Below are 26735 nucleotides of genomic sequence, written 5' to 3' on the forward strand. Positions count from 1 at the left end.
ACATAAGAGCGAGACAGACAGGAAATGATAAGTGTACTACCCCACCTTGTCAGCTTTTGCCCAAGTATGACTTTAGTGAAGGATATGAAGTGTTTTACATTGTGGACTGACTGCAATAATTTCTGAACTGCATGGACAGGGGAAAAGAAGACATTATGGATGATCTGACAACAGGGACAATTACAGGGTAAGTGGTGTGTGTGTTTTACTGTGAGCTTTATGTATGTGAGTGACTAGGGGGATGTCCTCTGCTTTCACAATGTCTGCCAGTATGGTTATCTGCCACTGGAAGTGGTGATTTGGTTGGTAAAATGATTACAATACGTGCAAATTAGCCCATCATTGTGTCTAATGGGTCTCTAAATCAGAAAATACCACATCATGGTAACGGGGCCTTTTTACCTCAGAACTTACAGCCTGAGTTAGGCATCTTAATGAATTCCTGGAATAGTGTCTGCCATGTAATGTGACTCTGTAGTGAGGATGAGGATAAACACAATGGTTATATACACGAACAGCTAAAGCTAACCACCAGTGTGGCATACATGCATGCACGTGCGTATACACACACAAACCCACACATGCACCCATACACACATGCATATCCACACACATCCATGTATGTACATACAGAAGCAATCAATAGAAAAAAAGTTATCAGTTAAAGCATACACTGTTTACGAAATTAAGAGAGCCAGAGCTGGTATAAGGCAATGCCATATGCAGTGTGGACCCATCTATAGGTAACAGCAGGATAAATAGGCTGAAAGTAGAAAATACAGTTGCGTAGAGGGAAAGGCACAGAAGAGCTCCCTAAAAAGCCATGAAGAATGGCTGTAGCAAAACCAGCCCTAGCTATAGAAATACCATCCAACTTGTAGTGGTTGGTAAATGTATGCAGAGAAGTCCAGGTAAAAGTGCCTCAAGAATAGAATTAGTATCTAAGCCCTTGAAAAAAAGCACCAGAAGAAGCCACAGCTGTAGTAAAATGAGCCTTAACTGAAGAAAGAAAGCTCTTGCCATGAAAAGTGTAACAAAAGAAAAAAGCCTTAGAAATCCAAGAAGAAATAGTTTGCTTGGATACAGCAAGCCCCAAAGATCTAGGATGAAAAGAAACAAATAACTGATCAGATTTTCTAATAGCCTTAGTCTTATCCGAATAAACCCTAAGTTGCCTATGCATGTCCAAAGTATGCAGCTCCCTCTCTCTGTCAGATTGCAGTCAGGGAATAAAAGTAAGCAGATTAATAGACTGATTCAGCGATAGCTCATTAACTACCTGAGGCATAAAAGAAGGGTTAGCTCACAAGGACACCCCGTCCTCATGAAAGATCAAATAAGGAGGATAAGCGATATGGGCCTGCAACTCAGACACCCATCTGGTAGAAGTAAGAGCTAACAAAAGAAGTCTTCCAAGAAGAGTGTAGCAAGGAAACTGAAGCAGCAGGGCAAAAGGAGCCAGAGTCAATTTCTCCAAAACAAAGTTAAGATCCCAGGGAGGAGGAAAAGGCTTCCTGGGAGTTGTCACATTAAGAATGCCTTTAAGAAACTGTCTAACCTCAAATCTAGGAGGAGTAAAAAAATAAATAAAAAGTAAGAAAAAACAAAATCCCCAATGGGGCACTTATCTGCAATTGCAAATGTTCATAGGTTCATACTAGACTATCTGCCCTAGGGCATTTATAAGCCTAGCCAGAGTGTGTTTGGCTTTCGCCACCCAATTTAAATGAGTTTTACTATGCCCTTTTTCAAGGTTAGTTTACTGTGCCTCTGTCTAGCAGTGACACAGAAGTGATCCCCGGGGTAAACCTACGATCTCCCATCCACTCGTCAATATTCCTCTTGAAGGGAGTCAGTGAGGGACTCTGCCTAACATGGACTGGGATTCTATTCCAGAGTGAAGGGAGCCTCTGGGTTATGAATCTGTCCCTCCAGCATGTCCTATTTATTTCTGTGCTGAGGTTCAAGTCCCTCGTGCGCGTAGCTCGAAGGGATTTGGATTTTCTGAGGTGAAGCATGTCCATTAATTCTGGGTTGGACATGGCTTTATATGTCAGGCATAGATCGCCTCTAAGTAGGCGGTATGCAACTGAGTAGAGCTGGAGTTTCTTTAACCGAGCAGCATATGGCATCTGCTTGAGCCCTTTGATCCTCTTGGTGAGGTGCTTTTGGGGTCTTTCTAGTTGCTGCAGGTGTCGGGTAAGGTACATCCCGAATGGGGCATTTTATTCAATTATGGGCCTGATGAGGGATGAGTAAAGGGGCACAATGACCTCCCTTGATCTAGATGTGAATCCCTTCATGATAAGGTGGGCTATATAGAAGGTTTTTCTAACCACTTTGGCCACGTGGTTATGAAAGGAGAGATTGCTATCAACTTGGGTCCCCAGGTCCCTAATTACTTCTTCCGTACTTAATGAATTTCCACCTATGTGGTAATTTGTGGACACTTTTTGCCAAAGGGGATGACTATTCACTTTTTGGCATTTAGCTTGAGGCCATGGCTCTGGCACCAGTTATCTGTCTCAATGAGACCCTTTTGGAGGATGCTTGTGTCAGCTGGAGAGTCTATTATGGCGCCCAGTTTGCAGTCATCTGTGAACTTGGTCAGCCATAGTCCTCCCGTGTTGGCCTGTACCTCTGAAAAATATATACCGAACAAGAGAGGTCCCAGGACTGAGCCTTGTGGGACACCGCTTGTAACTGGTTTGGAGTCTGACAAGGCTCCAGCAATTCTGATCATGTGGGTTCTGTCCTTGAGCCAGTTTGCAACCCATCTTATGACATAAGGGTTTATATTTAAGCTGGAGAGCTCATCTATGATGCCCGAGTGGGGTATTGTATTGAAGGCTTTTGCGAGGTCCAGGTAGGCTGTGTGGACCACCTTCCCCTTGTCAATGGCCTTGGTGACTGTTTCAAAGAAATTGACCAGGTTCAAAAGGCAGGATCTGCCCTTAAAGCCGAATTGGGTAGGATCCAGTGTCTGTAGAGCCCCAATATCTTTATTTATGAGTTCCATGATGATCCTCTCCATAGCTTTGCATACCAGGCTAGTCAGGCTTATGGGGAGGTAGTTTCCAGGGTCCGTTGAGGCACCACCTTTGTGGAGAGGGACCACTGTTGCTGTACGCCATTCTTTGGGTACATATCCTGTAGTTAGGCTGATTGAACAGTAGCTTTATGTTGGGGTTCAGCTCTTCTTGGAGTTCATGTAGGACGCAGCCCGGGACACCGTCTGGCCCCATTGATGCTGTGTTTTTTTGCTTTGGAGAGGGCGGTTCTTACCTGAGCATCTGAGATGTCAGGGGGGCATGCACTCAGCTGGGATGGATATTTGCCCTTTTGGGGGGGGGGGGGAGTTTGCACTGAACCTGTCAGCCAGGATGTTGGCAATATCTGTGGGTTCAGTGTATTTTTTGTCATTTTGGACCAACTCTGAGCATACCTGGGAGTTACCACCCAGGTTCCTAACATAACTAAAGAAAGCCTTGTGATTTTCTTTAGTGTCCTGTGTAATTTTTCTCTCGAAGCTGGCCTTAATTGATTTTATGAGGGACCGTAGTTTTTTGCTAATACTGATCAGAGATGCCTTCCCTTTTAGGGATTTTGCTCTATCATGTAGTCACTTCCTCCTTCTGTTGTATAGTTTATTTATGGCTGGGGTCCATCAGACAGGACGCCTGCCTTTGGGAGATTGGGTCTTGGTTTTATTTGGATTGCATGATCCATGCATTCCTGGAGGTGTCCATAGAATGCTATTATAAAGGATTCTGCAGTTTGGACCGTAGTTTCCACTAGCCTGGGGGGGGGGGGGGTTGAAGGATTCCACCTCGGTTTTGAGGAGTGAGAAGTTTGCTTTAGAGAAGTTTTTCACTGTGTCTTTCTGGGCTGGGGGTGGGGTCAGGATGTGGACATCCAGTGAGATTAATTTATGGTCCGATCTTACCAAATGTCAACAAACAGGCATAGGTAGTCACCGGAGAACAAAAATGCATTCAACTGGCAGAAAACTGAAGCAGGTCAACAGGCAGATGGTAAAAAGATGCATTCAAACTGGTGGCAAAGACGTTCTGATTATGGCAGGCCTGAACATCACCTTTATGACCTATGTAAGGACCATTTGGTTGACATTTGGTGTACCTTTTAAAAGCAACAAGTAGTCTTTGGCAGACTGGCCGGACATTCAGGCTTCCACGGCAGGGAAATCCATCTGTTAAAAATACTGCAGCAATGAATGTAAGGACATCAGACAATATGAACTGCATATAGATATGCTAAACAGAATATACCAGAAGGATATGTAGACACAGATGCAGGAAAAACAAATTGTGATACAGTACTGCCCATGAGCCAGGATACAGAGCACATGCATGACAGAAGCAACAGGTCACATTGTACACATTCAGATGCAAGTGAAATCATGATGCAGAGACATCCTAAGCCCAAGAGAATGAAAACTGCTTCAGTCAACCAGAAGATGACCAAACAACGCAGCAACTAAAGCTGCCCTTAGCAGGTCACCACCTGCACATTAAAACAATGCATGAAAACCAAGATTCTGGACAAAGATGGAATTTGGATGTGAGGAAAAGGTGTAAGAAGGGCCATAGTGATGAAAAATATGGTTAAAACTGAGTGATTCAAAGTAAACTAGGATCTTTTGAAAGTCCGTAGTAAGCAGCAGAAATAACAGATAACTGAATAGGCATTCAATTTACTACACAATAAAATTCAAAATGAATTAGTTTAGTGAGCCTTCTGTCATAAAGACTCAAAACACTCTCACAAAACGTCAAAGACAAACAGCTTTTTTTTTCTCAAGATGGTGATACATCCCTGCACCCCAATATAGCTCTAGGGCTGCATTAACTTGTCAAACAGAAACTTTTTTTTTTTTTTTTTTTTACAAGACAACTTATATTTTTACTTTACTCTCAGTCAATTGCTCTCAAAGTCAATATGAAGCTTAAAACACAGTATCTGTTAATATAAAGCCATTCTAAATACAAAATGTCATATGCATAACAAGACATTATCTCCTTTTTATGTATTGTCTTGGTTTTATCCACAAATACTTCCCCCTTTATTTGCTTCACAAAATCTTTCCGCAATATCCTTTACCTATGTTCCATATTTCCTGTGATTCATAACTTTACCTCAAAATGTCCATTACATTCTCCTACTCATTTTAATTTTCATTGATTAACAATATTAATATGCAGTTATAAAATTAATTATGGATGTATTATTTTCTGCCTTCCTCCTTTTATTTCCTGTATAAAATCTCCTTTAAATTAGGTCTAATCTTGGTTACTACAAAATAAATAAATAAGTTCATATTTCAGTTGAGTTTCTGATCTGATTTTTCAGGCAAATCTTGCCTTAGCCAGTTCTAACACATCAACACAAGAACAAGTCCATCATAATACATTCTTTCTTGACAAGCATATGACACAATTTACAAGTGCACAAAGGAATGGTCCAGTGGAAGTCAGATCACTGCAAGGTCACTGAAACTCAAAAAAAACAAAGTAAAAATTAAAACAGTACTACTCAGGGGCGGCCCGTGCTATTCGACTGCAGCCCCCCTGGCTGTAAAACAAAGAAATTAAAAGAAAATTGTGCGCATTCGCACTAGTCCAGACTGCTGCTAAGACAGTCAGGAGCATGCGCAGACTGTTTCAGCAGCAGTCCGGACTGGGAAATATGCCAGAGCAACATCCCAGTAGTCTATGCAGTACAACTGCAATAGACTGTCTGAGAAACCTCATCAGAGTCAGACTGCAAGGTCAGCAATCTGGAGTTTACTGCAGTCTCATCGGGAAGATCTCGTGATTTGGAGCTGGATGGGCGGGTTCTAGTGTGGAAACATGGATGGATTTATGTGTTTTGCAGCTACGGATGGAGTTATGTGAATGGGCGGGTATGAACGGACAGTTTACAAGTAAGGTGTGTGCACAAAGGGAGTTGCATGGACGGACAGGGAGTTTACAGGTAAGGTGCGTGTACAAAGGGAGTTGCATGGACGGACGGGGAGTTTACAGATAAGGTGTGTGTGTGTAAATGCCCTAGTTGCTATATACTGGTGGCTAGACTCATGGTGGTGTGGTAGGGAATACCTCAGGCTTGAACCATGTACCTTGTATGCAGGTGTTAAAGACCTGAATTCCCTACCCACCACCATTTGTAAATAAAATGCAGATTTTTGCCTCATATTTGATCTGATCTGTTCCTCATAATATCTGTGGTTTCTAAATGTTGCAATGCTTGATATTTGATGGTGCAGTGGTAGCATTGTTGCCTCACAGCTGCAGGTTCTCAGGTTTGATTCTTGGCTGGGGTGCCTTCTTTGTGGGGTCTGCATCTTCTCCCTGTATTTGTGTGGGTTTACTTTTGTGTCTTCCCATGTTACAAAGACATGTCTGCATTATTTCTTCCTGGGCCTCTGCTGAAAATTGTTTTTTTGTTGTTAAATAAAATTGACAGGCATTTGAATTTCAGACTTCAGGTTTCTGAATGTTTAATTCCTAACATATCTGATGGTGCAGTGGTAGCATTGTTGCCTCACAGCTATAGGTTTTCTGGTTTGATTCTTGGCTGGGGTGCCTTCTGTGTGGATTCTGCATCTTATCCCTGTGTTTGTGTGGATTTGCTCTGGTGTCCTGCCATTTTACAAAGACATTTGTCTGCAGTATTTCTCCCTGGGCCTCTCCTGAAAATTGTTTTTGTTCTGTCAGAAGTAAAATTGGCAGGCATTTGAATTTCAGAATTCATATTCTTCAGAAAATACATAGTAACACAACCTAAGTTTATAAGATGAATATTTGAAATTTGTCCTTATTTTGGGACTGTATTACCCCATTATAGGCTTTGTCCAGGTTTTTTGTGGTAAGGTTGACAGCTATGGCAAGAACTGAATTCACTGAATATGTTTGAGGGCTGTATTCTCTCATTACTGGGTTTGTCCAGGTGTTTTGTGCTAAGAGGTTGACAGCTATGGTGAGAACTGAATTCATTAAATGATAGCCATTTAAGTTTCAGTCTTCCGCTCTTTCACAAAGCAGCTGATTTGGCATAGTGGTATGTTGCTCTGACTGTTTTGCACAGGGACCTTGGCAGTAAAATGTATGGTGGCAACACAGCATTTTTCTTTCACAAAGCAGGTGATTTGGCATAGTGGTATGTTGCTCTGACTGTTTTGCACAGGAACATTGGTAGTAAAATGTATGGTGGTAACACAGCATTTTTCTTTCACAGAGCGGCTGATTTGGCATAGTGGTATGTTGCTCTGACTCTTTTGCACAGGGACCTTTGGCAGTAAATGTATGGTGGTAACACAGCATTTTATTCTAGCAACTTTCCAAGATTATACAAGCAATGTTTAATGTGTCCCTGTTTTTTGGGCTTTTGACCCCCCACCCCAATAAATTTGGCTTTTTCCAGATTTCCTGTGCTGTTAAGTTGAGATGCAGTTGAGTATTGAGTAGATTTTACAAGGAGCTGAGAGCTGCAGGGGAAGAGAAGTTTAGTGCTGCTTATGCTAAGTCAGCTTGCATTGTTAATAGCACAACAGGTTGTGTACTTGCTTTTGATGCAGAAGGTTGTTGGTTCTACTCCCACAAGGGGTGAATGCTGCCGTACTGAAAAAGTTAAGATACTAACTATGAGCCTGTTATCAGTTTGCCATCCATTTCCTATTGCAATATTACTAGCTTATCATTTTTAATGTGATATAGGCAATTTATTCCTCAGGGGCATCAGACACTTTATTTTTTGATGAAACCATGAAATATAAAGGTGTTTGCTAGCAGCAACCTCTTCATTAGTTACAGATTTATTTAATGTGGAATTATTTAGATGACTTTTTTACTTCTTCAGAGATTGTGCATATTTACTGATAATGGTGGACTGTAGAATTGTGTATATTTACTGATAATGGTGGACTGTAGAATTGTGCATATTTACTGATAATGGTGAACTGTAGAATTGTGCATATTTACTGATAATGGTGGACTGTAGAATTGTGCATATTTACTGATAATGGTGGACTGTAGAAGTTTGAGTAGACTTTTATGATGGAAATGTTCTGAACTGGGCAGTTTTGTCATTATGGGTTCATGCATTTTGTTTCATTGTTTACTGGAAAGATGTTCTGAACTGGGCAGTTTTGTCATTATTGGTGCATGCGTTTTGTTTCATAGTTTACTGGAAAAATGTTCAAAACAATAGGAAGGTGTATCAAAGAGCACATGTATGTTTCATATGCAAGGGGCCTATGATTTGAAAACAGCCCAGAATTAATCTATCTGCCACTGGTAAAATGCATTTTCTTTGAATGTGGGTTTCAATGCTGTTTCAATGAATGTGAGTTTCAAGGGCAGAGAAGTTTTAATGCTAAGTTTGTTTAGCAGATGTCTTAGTGTTTGTGCTATAAAATGCAAATAAAACTTTCAAATTAAGTCCAAATCATCATAGAAGTAAATTGGTATGCACATTATTGTTTATGGTAAATGGAGTGAAATAGCCAAGTAATGGATCATTGGAATGGCTGCAGGGGGATGCTCCATTCGACCATGATTTTTTGAGGGGGAAGGGCGGCAAACTTAAAGATAGCCCCAGCTAAACTATACCTCCCAACTGTCCAGATTTTCAAAGAATGAATAGAGTTTTGCTTCTTATTTTTGGTTTGTTCCTCATAAAATTTGTGGTTTTCTGGCAAATCATTTAGGAATTAAGTCACTAAATAATGACACACTAGATTCAGACTTCATAACCTTCAGAAAAATGCATGCTAAAGTAAGACCTGTTGTTCTATCAACTGTTCAGTTTATACAAGAGCAATTTTTAGTACTGTTTATATGTTCCCCCAATATATTTGGCCTTGTCCAGATTTATTGCATTAACAGGTTGAGAGGTACATGCAAATAAATTGCTTTATAGAATTAGGCATAGCCAAACCTCTCAACTGTCCCTGATTTTGGTTCAAAATGTTACTCTTCCCCCTAATAATCCCTCCGCAAAATTGCAATTTTGGAAGAAAACATGGAGGGTTTACAATTAAGAAATAACTGTAATAATCAGAGTTATAGATTACTTTTATTTCAGAAATGCATGTAGATTATTTTATTTTGTCAGCTGCTCAAGTTAGCAGTACTAATATTAAAGTGTCCCTTCTTTGACAGGTTCCCAGCTGTATTGTGTGGCTATTTTATATTTTTACATCACATTTTTGGTCCATTTTTCATAAAATTGTGTATTTTTGGCAAATTAGTGACAAATCATTAAAGACTGAAGTTAGAAAATAATGACAGACATTTGAGTTTCAGATTTCATACCATTCAGAAAATTCATACTAATGCAAGACCTATTCTATTATCTTTCTAAGTTTATAAGAGCAATATTTAAAAATTGTCCTTATTTTTGGGCCTTTGTCCCACTTCTTTGTATGGCTTTGTCCAGATTTTTTGCTCTGAGGTTGAGAGGTATGACAAATGTGTCAGGGCCATCACAGTCAGCCAGAGACATTTCAAATTGTGACATAATTGTTGCACCCCACTCCCCCATGTAGTGACTCTGGATGTTTCGAAGCAAGGCAAGGAGTAGTTATGCAGTTTAAATGTGCAGAGTATCCCCCCATCCAAGGTAGATACAAGTACTAGAGTGGCTTTTCATCTGTCCTTGATTTTTGCAGAATGGTCTGGTTTCTGTCATAGTTTTGTACTGTTGATTTATGCTTATTACTCAAAGTGCCTGTTGCTCTGTGTTTAGGTAGCAATACTTTAATGACCATCAGGTAAGCTTGGCTGAGATCGTAAGATGCAAGTAAGTTTTAATAAGCATACTGTTAAAGAATTGCCAACATTGAAAGCCTTTCTGTTGTTGCTATGTAGAGAATACTTAACTAGATAATGTATAAGCCTTGGGTATTGAAATGCACATGACAGTATTTGTAATAAAGGACAGGGTTACATTATTTTAAGAAGCTCATTACACTTGGAGACTTCCAGTCATCTCTGCAGGCTTTACCCATAAAATAAACAGAATGCCAATTGTGTGGTCCATAACCTGTACAATAATCCTTTTAAGCAATGTATCTTGAGCTTATTTCTTGTTTGCTTTTCATTTTTTACTTTGATCATGTTTTCCCCATGAAACAAGTAGATAGTTGTCAGGCAGCAGGTCTTTTTTTGGATAAGAAACATTTTTACAAGTGGGGGCATCAGAGATTTCTACTTTCAACATGTTGCTTGGTACTTTAATAAAGCTGAATATAAATTATAATTAAAACTGCAGTGCAAGAAGTGGTTTGAGTTGAGTGCTGCTTGTTTTTCTTATACTTGATTTTGACTAGCATTCCATTAATGTATAAAATAATTTATTTTTTCATGCCTCACAACCTTTTTGTTTCCATCTAGATATTAAGTAAGCTGTCATGCAGCCAATGCATTGAAATATTTTTATTCTTCTACACTTCATTTTGTCTTGATTGGACTCTCATAATGACAGTTTGGCACCCAGGGCAGTGTATTTAGTTAGTTTTTGTGGTTTTGAGCATAGCTCCTCCCCTTTCTAGTTGGCCACACCCCTTCCCATTGACCCCACCCATTCAGCTGTCTCCTGCAGCCCCCCTTTGATTTGAAGTCACCAGCCACCACTGGTTCTACTTGTAATATAAATAAATATTGTAATAAGGACTAGCAAAACATTGTTTGAATGCAGCACAGGAAACATGAACTGATAAATACAAAGATAATATTTTAGCAAATATGATACCAGCAATGCAGTTTTGAGTACATAAAGGGAAGTACTCTAACTAACTGCTAAACTCTAATGAATAAAAATGTATCAACCCATATCATCTTCTGTTAACTATCATAAGTTTCCCATAAATTGACAATTGCCCTCATTTTTATTCATTCTTGATGCCAGATGTCTTTCCTATCCTCTTTTTCCATTAACAGTATTTATCAGTCTGTTAGTGATTATTCTTATGCTGCTTTACTTGGTCTTGTATATGACTGTATAGACCATGTTTTATTTTGTTTTGTGATGCAGTCCTAATACATTTCATCGCTAACATTATAACGCTTGTACATTACCTCTTATTCATGAGGTGTGGGGACTTACTATACCATTGTTGAGAAAATGTACTTTTCATTTTTAGCACGTCAGTGTTTAATTGCTGTTTTGTGCTATTTATCCTGTGCATTTCTAAACAATTGGTCCTATGAACCTGTACTGCATGCCTATACAACTAATTTCCTATTGACAAAATATTCAAATGGAATTTTGTTTGTATTCTTCTTTGTATTATAATGGTGATTACATCTAGGATTCTGATTATAGTTAAATTAAAATCACAAACATGTCACATGATGGCATTCTTAGTTTATTTATGCAATACTTTGAATATCTTTTAAGATTTGCACTGATGAAGTTGTAGAGATAAAACAACTATTTGCTTCCTTTGTCTGCTTTGAGCCTAAGGAATGACTTGGAAAACTATTTTCTGCTTGTGTAGGAATAAAGAGGTTTAAAAGAAGCTGTGTGCTAGGTGTTAGAAGAAAACCAATAAAGAAGAAAGCATGTTATCGCTAGAGATCAGACAGATTTACCAAAATAATTCTTTACTGACAAAAGAATAGAAGATTAGGTTGTTGGTATTGGTGGAGAACTGAAGCAAGAAAGGGGACAAATGATTAGGTGACAAAAAAGATCATGAACTCACCAAGACATAAGTCTGGGTGGTACTGCTTGGATGTAGAAAAAAAAAAACAGCAATAAAGTTGGTATGACCACTGACAAAAACTGAACAGTCTTTTATTGGAGATTTCAGTAGTGTTAGAAGATTGTAAAGTAACAGTAGTGATTCCCTTTCATACAGACAGATAGACGTACTAGGCAGCATTCACCACTTTCTCCAGAAGAATCTGTACAGAGATATGTTTCCTAAGCTGACAGTCTGTGGATAAAAACTGTAAGCAGCAGGCATCTTTGTGGATTATACTGGCAGATGGCTCATCAGGCATCCATAATCCAGATGTATGAACCATCATACATCTAACACTGAAACTAACAAGGAAAACTGAGTAAATGTAGTACATCTGAACTTCAGCAAGGATCTCTACCACTGAGACCAGGGAGGTGGACAGAGAACTGGCTAACATTGAGAAAGGAATTGTTTTGTGAAATTCATTGACCAGTTAAGTGCTAAATGATTCAATTTTGATTCTATTTCTCATAAGTATTTAATCAGATAATGCCAACAGGCCACATTCTTCATTGAATATACTGAAAATAAAACATTGATCAAGGTCAGATGAGGCAACCAAGTTTTGCCTAGTGCCATTTGTGATGTATTAAAAAGTTGCAGATGTGTAACATTCCACAAATAAAGTACAGAACTTTGCAGGTTCATGAGTACAATGCAGAATTAATATACAGGTAAGCAGAAGGAACATTTTCATCATGAATTGCAGATGAAAATATCAGTGTGTTTGATTCAAAACATGTTGAATTACACTATGCAACACAAATGGATAGTAGCTAAAATTTTATTTATTTATTTTACATATTTATTGACAAGTTAAGCCCCCTGGATAAATTGTACCTTTTCACAGGTGAGCTGGTAGCACTGTATGGGTAAAAGACTTGCTCAGAGTCACAGAGGAGGCAAATTAAATTAGAAGGAATTAGTGCTGTACCCTGGGCAAAAAGGAACAACCCATTAAACATTCAGAGCTTTAGTCCTCTGTGCTAACTGCCAAACTCAAAATAATAAAGGGTTATACATTGGCAGGTATGCTAATCTATGCATTTTGGTACAATACGTATAATGCATGCAATGCATCCAGTGTTACTTTTCCTTTTATTTTACAATACATTCTCTTTGTGTTGCTCCCTCTGAATCTGAACCATGTCTGACAAGAACCTTGCATCTGGTCCACCTACTTGGTTAAATATTAAATTCATAAATGCAGTCCCCTTTGATGCCTCATTTAACATATTATGTTTGCACCAGAAGCCACATATTGTAAATCAAAGTGCAAAAAAGAATGGCAGCCAAGATCGTAAGGGGATAGAGGTGGCTACATAATATAAGGAAATGATAAAAGAATGTGTACCACAGAAGAGTGCAGGAACAAATGGGTAAATCACATACATTAAATATGCCATCAGATAGAAGAGAGACCAGAGAAAAATAATGGGTTGGTGTCGGGAACATTAGTGGGCAAGCAAAAGTAGATAGAGTTACAAATTTGTAAAGAAATGCTATTTCAATGACAGAGAAGTAGAGCTCTAGTTAGAATTGCTTGACAAGTTAGCAAATCTAAATTATTATTCCAAACACATTGTAAGGAGGGGACTGAACTTCATTTTCAGTGGTCAATTGTGTTGCTAGAAATGAGAGAAAAGTGTCTGAAAATATAGAGAAATATTTTAAACAAGATATTTAAGGCTCATTTGTAAAGAAATATTTAGAGAAAAAAAATCCAATTATATTCCAAATGCAAGGACATTTAATAGTATATTGCATGAAGCCGATAATATTCAGCAATTTAAGCGTATTCAATATTATTGTTTCTACATCTGCAAGGCAGCATGAAGCAGTGCAAAATTTTGTTAAAAATATTTCCTTTCTTTAGAAGATTTTGCTGCACCCGTTATTGATTTAATAAAATAAACTATTTTGTCTTTTCCTAGTAAAACTCTCCTGGCCCTGATTCAATGGTCAGGGAATTGTGTTAATGATTCCAGCTGTAAATTATATAATTTACTAGGCTTTCTTTTAGATTCAAAGAACTCTCCCAATATTTGTCTCTTCACTTGCCAAAATTATTTTAATTAAAAAATTGATACTGATGGCCTTCCATTTGGTAATTATCATCCCATATCGTTGGTCAACTCTGACTATAAAATTATTGCCAAGATCAGTAACCTAATTATGTTACCAGAAAAGTACCCCATCTCCATAGCAACAGACTTAGCTATTCCAGGGAAGAAAATGACAAAAATAATCCATATTTTACAAGTTATACAGCTGTATTTTTAAAAATAAAAAGATCATAAATTTAATACTGATGTTACAGTATGTTTGCTGAATAATCAAAACACATTTGAGTCTATAAATAGGGATGATCTTTTTGCAGTTATAAAAGGGGCAAAAATCTTTTTAAATAGCAGTGTAATTTGTATTCCATCAAAGAAAGCATTTTCTTCATATTAACCCATTTGATTTTAAAATATGTGAAACATTCAGGAGTATGTCAATGTTGTTTTCTCTAGCTTATCTTTTTTATTAGCTGTAAATTCCATTTTACTTGACATTTAACATAATTCAATTATTTTTCCCTATAACAATGGTTATTCAGTCAAATTATTTATATACTGATAATTTAATGTTAGCAATAAGTAATGCTATTTCATCTATATACTTGTTGATGTTATTTCAAGGGATTAGCGAATATACTGGCTATATTGTTAACTTTAACAAATCCAAATTATTATTTTTTAGTTTCATAAATTGGATGTTTTCCAGTTTCTATAGTATCTAAACTTAAAACGTTTTCATTGAATATTTTCAAATACATTATGTATTACAGAAGAGCAGTTAAAATACATATGTGAAAAATAATGGAAAGAATAGCGAAGTACTGGAGTAATGTAAAATTATTTTTTGTTGGCAGAATAAATATGTTCATAATTTACATAATGTACTAATCATTCCCAGGTTGTCCATGGAAGTAATTGTTATACTCGGCATAGTTATAGTCAAACCTAAATTAGATATAAATAATAATCAGCAGACATTCTTCTTCTTTCAGCTTTTCTCGGTTAGGGGTCACCACAGCAGATCACCTGTCCGCTCATGATTGGCAGTAAAGTTTTATAGTGTCGAGTTGCCAGCCCAGCCCCAACCTTCCACAGAAGGCACACACATGCACGCACTCATGCCTAGGGACAATTTAGAGTGTCCAATCCACCTACAGCATTGTCTTTGGGATGTGGGAGGAAACCTGAGCACCCGGAGGAAACCCACATGACCACAGGGAGGACATGCAGACTCCGCACAGAAGGCACCCCAGCCGAGGATCGAACCAGTGAACCTCTTGCTGTGAGGCAAATAATCAGCAGACATAGTTACATTTCTTCTTCATAATCACTCTTCAGTTTCTCTAGATAAATTAGTCAGTTTAATCAATGTAACTAATAACTTTAAATGAAAATATTCTCAATAGATTTAAAAATCAATTTGAATTTTCAATACTGTTATGCCAATTATCAACTTTATACAGACAAAAATGCTTTATCTAAATTGTTGAAATTAAATGCTAACAACCCAGCAATTTGAAAAACTTTCCCTGTGGCTGTCAAGAGAAGAGAGAAGTTATTTAAAAAATGATTGTAAGTCTTGTTATTTACTGAAGCTGCTGAAATACAGCTCTGTATTTGTGCCTAGTAGACACAAAAGTCTAATTCGCTTCTGCTTGCTGAAACTAAAGTCTGATTAGTTGCTGCTTCAGTGCCTTGTAAAACAAAGTCTGGTTAGTGCACATAAACTTTGCAGACTATAACCTTCTTAGCAGTATATTAACTTTCTTGCACAGTACTACTAAAATAACTTGTCTGTATAACAGGCAACACGTGCAATACTGTACAGTTTGCAGAGTTTACAGTCTCAGATTTGCTTTTCATACAATACGGATGATTATCTCCAGTGCTCATATGTAACAAGAATTCAGCTCTAACATCACTCATTTACTATACACTTTTTATGAAAGCAGTCTTTTGATGTTGATGTAATACAGTTTGTAGGGAACTTCCAGAGTCAGTACTTTGGCATTTCTGATGTCATACAGTTTGTAAAGCTACTTTGTGTTCTGTTCGAGGTGAATTACTTGACAGTTCAGTAAGTCATCCCTGCTTCCAAACCGGTTTCTTCCTTGCACTTGAGTCTCAGGAATTCCTCATCTTTTCCTTGAAGCTTGTGCCAGACTGTTAGACACAACTGAATGCCTCTTTTAAGGAGTTATCATTATCAGCATTTTTCTCAAGCTGTACCAGACCCTCATGTTACATTTACAGATGAATGCCATTTTATTTGATTCTTAACTAATAACAGTTAACCCTTTTTTAGCGAACAGAAATGCATGCATCTGACTGACTATAGTATCCTACATATATTATATTAAACAGAAGTGTATATGCATCTAACTAGCAAACAGGTGTACATGCATTATTATTTTCACTACACACATGCACACACTATATATATATATATATATATATATATATATATATATATATATATATATATATATATATATATATAGCTAGATATATATGTATTAAACAGAAGTATACATTTAGAAATAACATTCTCAAAATTCACTCTTAGAAATACAATTCCATATTTTTCATGGTCTTATCTGTACCCTACTATATCCGGTCAGAAGGAAATGGGAAAACTGTGTTGGCATGGCTGTGTTTTTAGGTACTTGGTATCAAGTATGGTGTTCTTGCCCATACATTCATCATTTGTTAAAAACTTGTAAATGAATAGAAGTTATATCATGTTAATCTATTGTTTATAATTTTTCATTTTGGATTCTTTGTAATATTACTGATTTGTATGAAGATATTGCTGAACTCATTATTGGCTAGTTTTGTTATTATTATAAGACCTCTGAAAATGATTCTGTTTTCTTTAAAGATAATATGGTTCTTTTTAGTCAATATAAAATATTTGAAGAGCTGAATCAGGATTAGTGTTACAGGCCTCTTTTCCATTCCTATTTTTTTTCCGCTTAGCATGGAAGTGAGGCGATGGGTAGGGCAGGTGGGTATATTAATTATAATGTAATATATTTGATATTATAACTGATTCTCTGTTTGTGATAAAATGTGCATATATAATTTTACATTATGAATAAATGCTTAAACTTAAAATAATAAAAATGCCACTTTTTCAGTGTTTTGATCTTGACCAACTACTGAATGTCCTTGATAAGTGGGGTACCAATGAATCATAGAAATACCAAGTAACAGCCTAGAACCTTTCAATCCTTTGTGCACAGTCAGTGAATGTGCATTGAGTACAGTATATGCTGTCTATATCTGAGGTTACATTAATATCAGGTCTCATACTTAGCCTTTATGATAAACAAATGAAAGCTTCTGAGCTTGATATCCTCACTAGATATGTGAATCTGTACTACAGTACAGTTTAAAGGACAATGCAGTCCTTAGATGTTAAACTGTGTGCCTGCTCTAGTGATTGTTCAGACTAATTGTAGCGATCAGATAGGACTTGAAGCCAAGTAATTTGTCACTGTGTCTTGGACATGTTTCCCAATTTACTGGAAAAAAATTATATGGGTCTTGACTGAAAAGGGGTGTACTGAAACAGTACATTTACAGATCATTTCATTAACTTACCAGAATTGTAAATTTTACCAATACAGCACCTCTGCCTTAATTAAATTGTTACTGCATATGTGATGACAGTACATTTTGCAGCTTAAGGGAAAGTCATTCAGCAGTACTAGGAACCAGCGCAGTAAAAAAGGTTGTTTATAGGTTACAGACTACAAATTGTGTGATGCAGCTAGCATGGGGTGAGAGAAGCTCTAGGTCCAAATCTGCATACATACAGTAATAGGAAATCAGTTATGTGCATGGTATATCAGAACACAGGTTGCATCACTCTAACGTGTGCCTTATTTATTTACTTATTTCAGCAAATCTCTTCTTTTGGATCCCATTCAGAAGCTTGACTCATCACAAAGTCGACCTTCATATGGTCTAGACCACACAATAGACTTTCTGAAAAGTCGAACTTTGAAAAACAAGAAAAATCTATGTTTTTGCATGGGGGCAAGCCTCCTGCACCCCCACACTCCCTGCATGTTATATATATCAACTCCAAGATCATACTACAATGTTGAAAAGGATAAATCCCCCAATCTCCACTGTACCGCAATCTCCATTCAAAAGCTAGACATTTTGGAAAATCTCTTCTTTTGGATCCCATTCAGAAGCTTGACTCATCACAAAGTTGACCTTCATATGGTCTAGACCCCTAGAGACCCTGAAACGTGAATGTAACGTACCTCCAATGGATCCAGCCCTTAAAGTACTGGGCTTATCTCAGTTTCCAAAGTGACACCACTGTATTGACTGGAAAGTTCTCAATTTGAAAAGGGACATAACTGTATTGACTGGAAAGTACGCATGGCTGCATTCACAAAAGGCATGAAGCTACAATTACCTCATCGCAATTAACACTAACCCGACAAGCTGCCATAAACAGTCCTAAGCACCACAACAAAGCCAAAATAAGGAGCAAGGGCGGCAAAACCTTATATTCGGAACTAATTTAAAACACTCTGCCATACTCAGCAACCAAAACAGTGGGATTTTGCCACCATGCCTATTCCTAATGGCCGTGAAGTCTAACTTAAATGCCTGTCATCATGGAGTGTGAACTCATTCCTCCCTGACGTACCACAAAAACCACACAGTCACAAGTGGGGGGAAAAAAATGTGTCCTCAGGTCTTAATGTACTAGAATGAACCACCATACCCTCTAGTATAGCCCCAGGCCTACCTGCATGCAGCAGTACCTACAGGTAGTCAAGGGCATGATACTTGCAGTAGCATAGCAAGTTCACACCAAAATGTGATTGCTTAACCCAACTACACTACACTAAACCTCTTAAGCCCCTCCCCATCATTATCTCATTTCCTCCCAACCATCCCTGCCTCCACTTAACCCTTTCACCTCCCCCAACCAACTTAAATCCCCCTAACCTTAACCTACCACCCCCATGAAGATGTCCCAGGACAACTTTGTTTGTTGCCAAACTTCATTTGCTCTCATGGGTCTGGGTCAAAAGAGCTGTGTAGCCAGTCTACTTATTAGATTAGCAAGTAATCACAGCAAACAGCAGCAGTGTGCAGCAAGTCACAAACATATTAAGTGTACAACACATTTATTTAAATCAGAGGTGTTATTTTGTTTTGGACAACTGAGGTGCTACAACAGTATGGAAAGCATTTTCACTATATAAAGGTAGTATAAAAAGAGAAAACTACAGAATATCATTGCATATGACAAGAATAATACAACCTAATAATGAAACAGAATATGCAATCCTAGTGTGCAGATAAGAATATTAAACACAATAAGGACATTGCTTTAATTCTAAAATGGTGTGAGCCTTCATGTTTTCTTTTTCAAAATTACTACTTTATAGTATGCTGATTAGCTTATGGAGAAAAATCCAGGGATGTGTTAGAAGTGAAACAAAATGATGCATTTTTTTATTTTATGCAGCACTTTCAACAAAAATTTTTATTATTTAGCAGTCAAGGAAAGGATGCAACATAAGACAGCATAAGGTACAAGTATTCTCTCTCTCTCTTACTGTATCCTTCTAAATAAATGCTTTAGTATTTTAACAAATGGATTTACTGAATAACACAAATCCAGTTTAACACAGATGGCAAAGTCTTTATTTAATTGCTGTCATTTTCTGAGTGCCGGAGTACATCTGGCTCTCCCAGAGTTTTTTCCTCAAATTCCTTTGCTTTTTTTTTTTTTTTTTTATTGCTGTTTACTGCATGGCCATTTACTGAGCTTCACTGTGCAAAGAGCAGTCATAGCTGTAGCTTAAATAGTGTGTTGCAAGTGCATTTTCATTTTTTTCTGCTTCAGTCTTTGCTCCCATAGTTGAACAGTTGGCTTGACTGTGCCCAGGCAGCATTAGTTTCCACTTCTATTAATTTGGCTCTCTGATTTGCTTCTAAATTCACTGACAGCATCAACTCATTTTCTATTGCTCTATTGGCACCACTGATACCATTTTGGTGGTACTCTTCCAGCCCCCCCCCCCCCCAGTTTCCATGTGCATGTAGCCAGCTAACAGTAAAGCACTGGACAATATGGAGGGCCTGCAGACTTCTTCCCCTTTCACCTTCAGCCTCCAAAGTACTTGATATCCAAAGGCAATGTAACAATTACATTAGCAAATGCCAACACTTTCTCCATAGGTCCTGACAACATACCTGGGTGCTTTATAAACACCATCAAATATATTGTCAGTGAACCCTTCCTTAAATTGCGTAACTTAAGCTTAGCCAGAGGTTATGATCTCATATCCTGTCATAGTGATTTGGTGATGCACCTCCCACAAGGGTGGCTCTACTATAGACCCTGGAAGTTATAGACTAATCAGCCTTACGAGTCACTAGAATCATTAATTATGATATCAAGAATATCACTAGCCTTGACCCACAGCAGTTTGCTTCATCCAAGGGAGAACATGCCTGTTAACTTCAAGGTTAACAAGCTACTGACAGTGATCATGCTGTACTTGCAGCTTATTTCAACCTGACCAAAGCGTTGAATGCCCTACTTCATGACTGAATTGTAAAGAAATCTTCCTTAAACATAGATCCTTGTATATTAAGATGGACAGTCAATTAGCTGAAAGACAGACTCCACATAGTTTGTGTAGCAGCTGCCTCTTCAAAATGTGCCTAAGTAAATAGTGGAGCCCACCAACTCCTCTCCTATTCTTCTGACTTCAAAACTGATAACCAGGACCATCACTCAACCAGATTTGCAGATAACTGCAAACTGGGTGTAATATTCAAAACCTTCTCAGATATCTGTTCTCTTCAAAAAGAGCTCACCTTAGTTAATACCGGATATAAAGATAATGGGCTTAAACTGAATATTCAGGATGGAGTAGTGATTCTTTTGGAAAATGACAACTGTGCACAATACACAGTATAAATAATGCTCCCTTATTAAATGAAAATGTAGTCACAGACCTGGGCACTTGGATTGGTATTTCCCTCCTCTTTAATCATCACATGGCAACTGCATTCAGGAACTCCTTCTACTTAACACAACTAATAGCCAAAGGTATTTCATCTATATCCAAAAATGTTATTGCTCCCCTATAATCAGCTCTAATTAGACTCAGTATAGAGTTCAATTTTCTTTTTGAAATGGACCTCACTAAAAAAAAAAAAAAATCAAAAAGCTCTAAATGTTCGCAACCAAAAAGATTTGTTGATACGACCCAGTGGAAGCAAAGTTGCAGATGAACGAAACTTCTAAAAAATTCTGTGCAAGGGGTTAGAATGAGAAAAGGGTAAGGAAGGGAATGGAAAAAGTTATTAATAGAAGTAATAGTAAAACATATATAATAGGGAGAAAAATTAACAGGAATGCATATATTTTACATCAACTTATACCTTATTTTCTGAAAAAGTTATAGATCAAGTTAAGCATTTCTCTAATATGTTGAAAAGGAATTCAGATTTTCTGTAAAATAAAAGGATTGGCTTTTCCTTTAGAAGAGGTAGAAGTTTAAAAGACGTTTTTGGTCCATGGTAAATTTAGGATGCCTTCAATAACAAATACGAAGGAAGTGAATATTAGGGGGACATTTGCTTGTGGCAAATGTAGTATTTGTAAATATGTAGTGAAGGATTTCACAAGGATCAATGGTAAGAAATATCAAACTAGTGCTATATTTAATTGTAATATGGAGCGAGTAATATATGGCATAAAATGTCCATGTGAACAATTTGACGTGGGGGAAAGTAAGAGCTGCTTCTCCAGTAGATTGAAAGAACATCTAAGGGATACAAGAAAAAACAGACAAACTAGTCCCATAGCAATTCATTTTAATGAGTGTCACAATGGGAAGCCGAAAGGGTTGCAAGCTACAGTATTAGATAGGGTAGAAATTTATAGTTTTATGACTAGTTATGAAGTGAAAAATGTATTAAGAAAGAAAGAAACTATGTTAATTTTGAAGTTTGATACTATGTGCCCTAGGGGCTTGAATCAGGAATGTAGCTGGAAATGTTTGCTATGAGCTTAAATGAATGTCATGATTGTTTAATTGTCTTATCTATTTGTTTTACTGAATAATTGCATTATGAAATCGGTATATAATGGAGGGAAAAAAATATGGAGTTATACTCTGTTAAAGGCTGTAACATCCGAGGCGCTAGAGATTTTTGCATTGTTTTTACAATAAAAATAATTTGGTTTGGACTTCACTGGCCTTTCGTTTGTGGTCACATCATCTTTGTTTTTTTCGTGAAGTGGTTTCATTAATAGCCAAAGGTATTTCATCTATATCCAAAAATGTTATTGTTCCCCTATAATCAGCACTAAATCAGACTCAGTATAGAGTTCAATATCCCCTTTGAAATGGACCTCACTAAAAAAAAAAAAAATCAAATCAAAAAGCTCTAAATGTTCATAACCAAAAAGATTTGTTGCCTTAAAACCCTTAGTTACCAGGAAAGACTGGAAACCCTGTATGGATCATGTGACTTATGCACTCAAGTGGTCCATGACCTTATTTGTTGCCTTAAAACCCTTAGTTACCAGGAAAGACTGGAAACCCTGTATGGATCATGTGACTTATGCACTCAAGTGGTCCATGACCTTCTTTATCTCACTAAGTCAAACAGCTCAGCTAACATTAGGAGCAGAGCCTCCATCAGCAGATGAACAGAAAGTGATAGAGTGTTAGACTCAATGCCTCCTCTTCTCTGTAATTCACTTTCTCTGTGGGTTAAGCAACGTTTATTGATATCTTCCTTCCAAGGAGATCTGGGTGACTACATGGATACTCCTAAATTTGCATCAAAATAAACCTCCAAATATGGGCTGCAGTCAAGATCTTTACCCGAGTGCATGAGCACTATCCAATAAATTAATAAATAAATAGTAGAGCTCAGCATCTCAGAAATGAAAGCAAAATGTGTGCTACTTTCATATTTACCCTTTGAACAACTAGCTGCTCACTCCTTGAGGAAGGAGGTAAAGCCTGAAAGGCGAGTATTGGCAAGGCACACATGGTCATTAGATTAAAATAGCCTTAAAATTCCTAAGAATCCAATGCATTAGACATAGTATGTTACATTGGTAAAGTTTAAACTCAGAAAGCATAAAATAAGGGAATCTAAAGAAATACCATATATAACACCTAGATGGAGGTAATATCACAGGAAATATTTTTAATGTGTGAGTACCTATACAATATTAAACACATAGGAGGAGCACTCACAGGATGTTATGGCGATAATTCAATAAACACCTAAAATGTAAATGCTGTAGTACAAAATAATACGTGACTCTACTGTAAACACAATCTGCAATAAACTACTGGAAGGGATAAGGCATGTAGCAATTACACTGATAAATATATGGAATACTCATATACTTAAACTCCAAGAACAAGAAACATTTATGTTGATTCTTAACAGCAAAAGAAGCAAAATGCAGGACTAACCAAGCTCATAATCTTTTGTTTCACTTTTTATCCGATATTTCACAAATTGGCATTCTGACTGATTGTTCACTTTCTATCTGGTAGTGCTGTATTGTACATATTCAGCATTGTAACAGAGAAGGCTTTGTCTGCAGTATGAAGCATACTCCAGGTAGGGCAATGGACTAACAAGGCACTTTCTTCTTATACTGAAAATACTGGGAATGAAACTGATGCATTTATTTTTATGTCATAAAAAGTAATCGAGAAATATGAACTAAGATAAAGGGACAAAATACTTCCTGCTCAAAGCAAGAGAACTACCATGATAGTATAGACCCAAGGTATTGGCAAGCATAGCAAACAGGAGTATTAAACACCGTCATTTCAGAAAGTAATTTGTAAGAGGATAATGAAATACTAGGAAAAAATAAGATTCTAGTATGAATTCTGCAACCACGAAAGTGCTAACTTTGCGACCCTGTGTAAATCATTTCAATTCACTGTGCTTTCTGTTTAATGACACACCTGCATTTAAATATGATGTTATTCTAGCAGAGTTCCTCAACTGTAAATTCTATTCACAGATGGACAGCGTCAGTTTTAGCTGTTGAAGCCTCATGCCTGTATGGTCTATCTGAAAGAATCCAGCAGGTATCATTTATTGTAAAGGTCCAAAGTATTACTGACAGTGTTACAGTTTTAAAGGTGACAAGTACAAGTAATAAGACACTTGATCTGCACTTAGTGTCAGAAAGGGGTGGTCTTTACAGACAAAACATATGTTTTTATTAACAATTATACAACTTTATGAATCAATAGCACCGTATTCCATATCATGTACTTGTTGTACTGTGTCTTAAATTACTTCAGTTGAGTAACGAAAAATAAATGTGGGATCTACTGCAGAGTATGACTATGAACAGTACAGTTTTGCTTTGTCTAATACCCCCAGTATCACATACATTAAAATTGCTTGCTTTGCAGTGCAACCTTCTCCTGTAGCAGACCTGACATTGGAGTTTGGGTACATTTTCATGTTTAGCCCACATAAAATTATATTTCCCTCATTTGTAACCATGTTTATAATGACGAGTAAATTGCCAGGTTACTGCATCTTTTCCAGATGAATGCAATATTTTATAAGGCATGGAAACATCCATTGCAGATCTTAGCTATGACTTTGTTTATGACTGAAAACAACCTAATGGCAGGATTTTACACCATGACAGATCTGAATTTATTTGGAGAAAAGATGTAACCTGTTTAGTCTTTAGATCAATCAGGCATAAAACATTTTAGAATATTTAGAATTTGGACTACCAACTTTCGATGTGTGTCTGAAGTGTTACATCATTTAGAGGAAATGTTTTACTCATATAGAACTAAAACAGCATTTGTAAGCTAATAAAACTGTTCTTCATTTAAACAGACCAAAAAGTACTGATGTTAATGTAATACAGATTTTAAAGTTCAGCAACATGTGCTTTTTTATTGTAAGGAGATCTGGAATAATGTCTAAATGTTCATCCTTGCCTTGTCATGACTTAAGACCACACACAAAATGCAACTTTTGAATGCCAAAGCCAAAGCCTAAGCATTTGTTTTGCATTAATTTGTGTCTGGACAAAGAGATTATGTTGAGTGCAATGATAAGGCCATCCATGAATATTACTCCCATTTACAAAGTACAGAAATAAAAATAAAGCATATGTCTTGACTGCTTGTGCCTCAGATTGTGGAAATACTAAACAGAGCAGTGCAAAAGCACATATTGTACTGCAGAAGAACCATTATAATTAGGTCTAGCCCCCCCCGTCAGTGTGAACATTGGCTCTAGGAGATGGTCAGTGTTGATGAAACACCCTAATCCCATGAATAAAATGGGCCAAAATAATGCAATGCTAAGAAAAATAACAATTCTACAATTTTAAAATAAAATTATTACCTCATGAATCCAGTAAATTATGACATGTCCTAACTTCACATTTTACTACCACACTCAGTACTGGAAAGCACATTTTGATTAATCTTGGCTGTTGCAAGGTTAACCACTTCAGCATGTGTTGTTTTACAATTAAAAGCAGTGTGTGCTGAGCAAGAGAATGCGATTGTACACATATGTGATATGATGCAGACAAGCTGGTACTCATGTAATATTATGCAGTACCAGTCAGATTGGCATTTTCAGAACAACAAGACTGCTGTAATAGTAATAGCAACCTTATGTGGGGTGTTATTCAGACAAGTTAATTCATACCTTAAATTAATGTAAATTTTTTTATGCCTTCATCACTCCCCTTTGTCAAGACATCTAGGCATATCTAAAGTTGTTTTTATTAACTCACTTTAAAAATTCCTATGAATAAAAGACATTGCTTCAATTGATATACCAATACTCAAACAATAAATGAGATGTAAATAGTTATAGAAGCATTAACCCAGCTAATATTTATAAGGCTTGTAATAACCAAAAAGCGAGTGTTCACACACGACAACAATGAAAAAAAAGGAAATAGCAAACACTCAAAGGCAGTCACAGGATAATCTTCAAAATAAACCTATGGAATACTATAGTTAAAAGAATTTTATTAGATTAAGCACTTTCTCCCACTACCCGTAGGCTTCATCAGAATCTGCAATACTTAATCACAAGCACTATTTTATTACTAAATCTACCCAATAACCAGGGTTCATTGACATCACCTGATCATACTTCTACCATGACTTAGACAATATGCTAAAAATCAACAGTATTTAATAACTACAGTATTCTGTAGGTTTATGTTGAAGATTATCCTGTGAAGTTATAATCCTGTTATAACAAAATCACCAAATTTGCTTCTGTCGTTATTCTACCCATCACTGTATGGCCTTAAGGCATCTCCACTGGCTCGAGTTACCACATTTCCTGCTACATCTCCAACTAACTACTTCTCAGACTAATATACAAACCACAAGACTGCCCTACACTCAGCTACTTATTTACCCCTTTCTCCTCCACTAGGTAATTACACTCAGAAAATCAAAACTTACAAGCCCATAAACCAAACCTTCCACTTGACAAACTTCTATACTCCTGGACTATGGCCAGGTGGTGGAATGATTTCCCCTCCTCTGTACGTTCTGAACAACCCCCTTCAAATTCAAAACTGCCCTCCAAAATCATCTTCTTTCTAACTGGATTTGCAACTAAGGTACCTTTTCTAATGCTATTAACTAACCCTCTCTCCCTTATTAGCACTCCTTGTATTACACTCTAATGATCTTTGCTGCCTCTAAAATCACATTTCTGTCATTTTGCTTAATCCTATTACTACATTTTGTAGCCGTAAGCTGTACCACTTCACTGATATCTTTGCAATAGTAGCTTTGTAGCTGTAAACTGTACCTCTTCACTGATATCATTGTATGGTAGAAACCATT

The sequence above is a fragment of the Protopterus annectens genome, chromosome 16.part0 (genome assembly GCF_019279795.1).
Source record: "Protopterus annectens isolate FY-2018-M chromosome 16.part0, PAN1.0, whole genome shotgun sequence".
Lineage (NCBI taxonomy): Eukaryota > Metazoa > Chordata > Ceratodontiformes > Protopteridae > Protopterus > Protopterus annectens.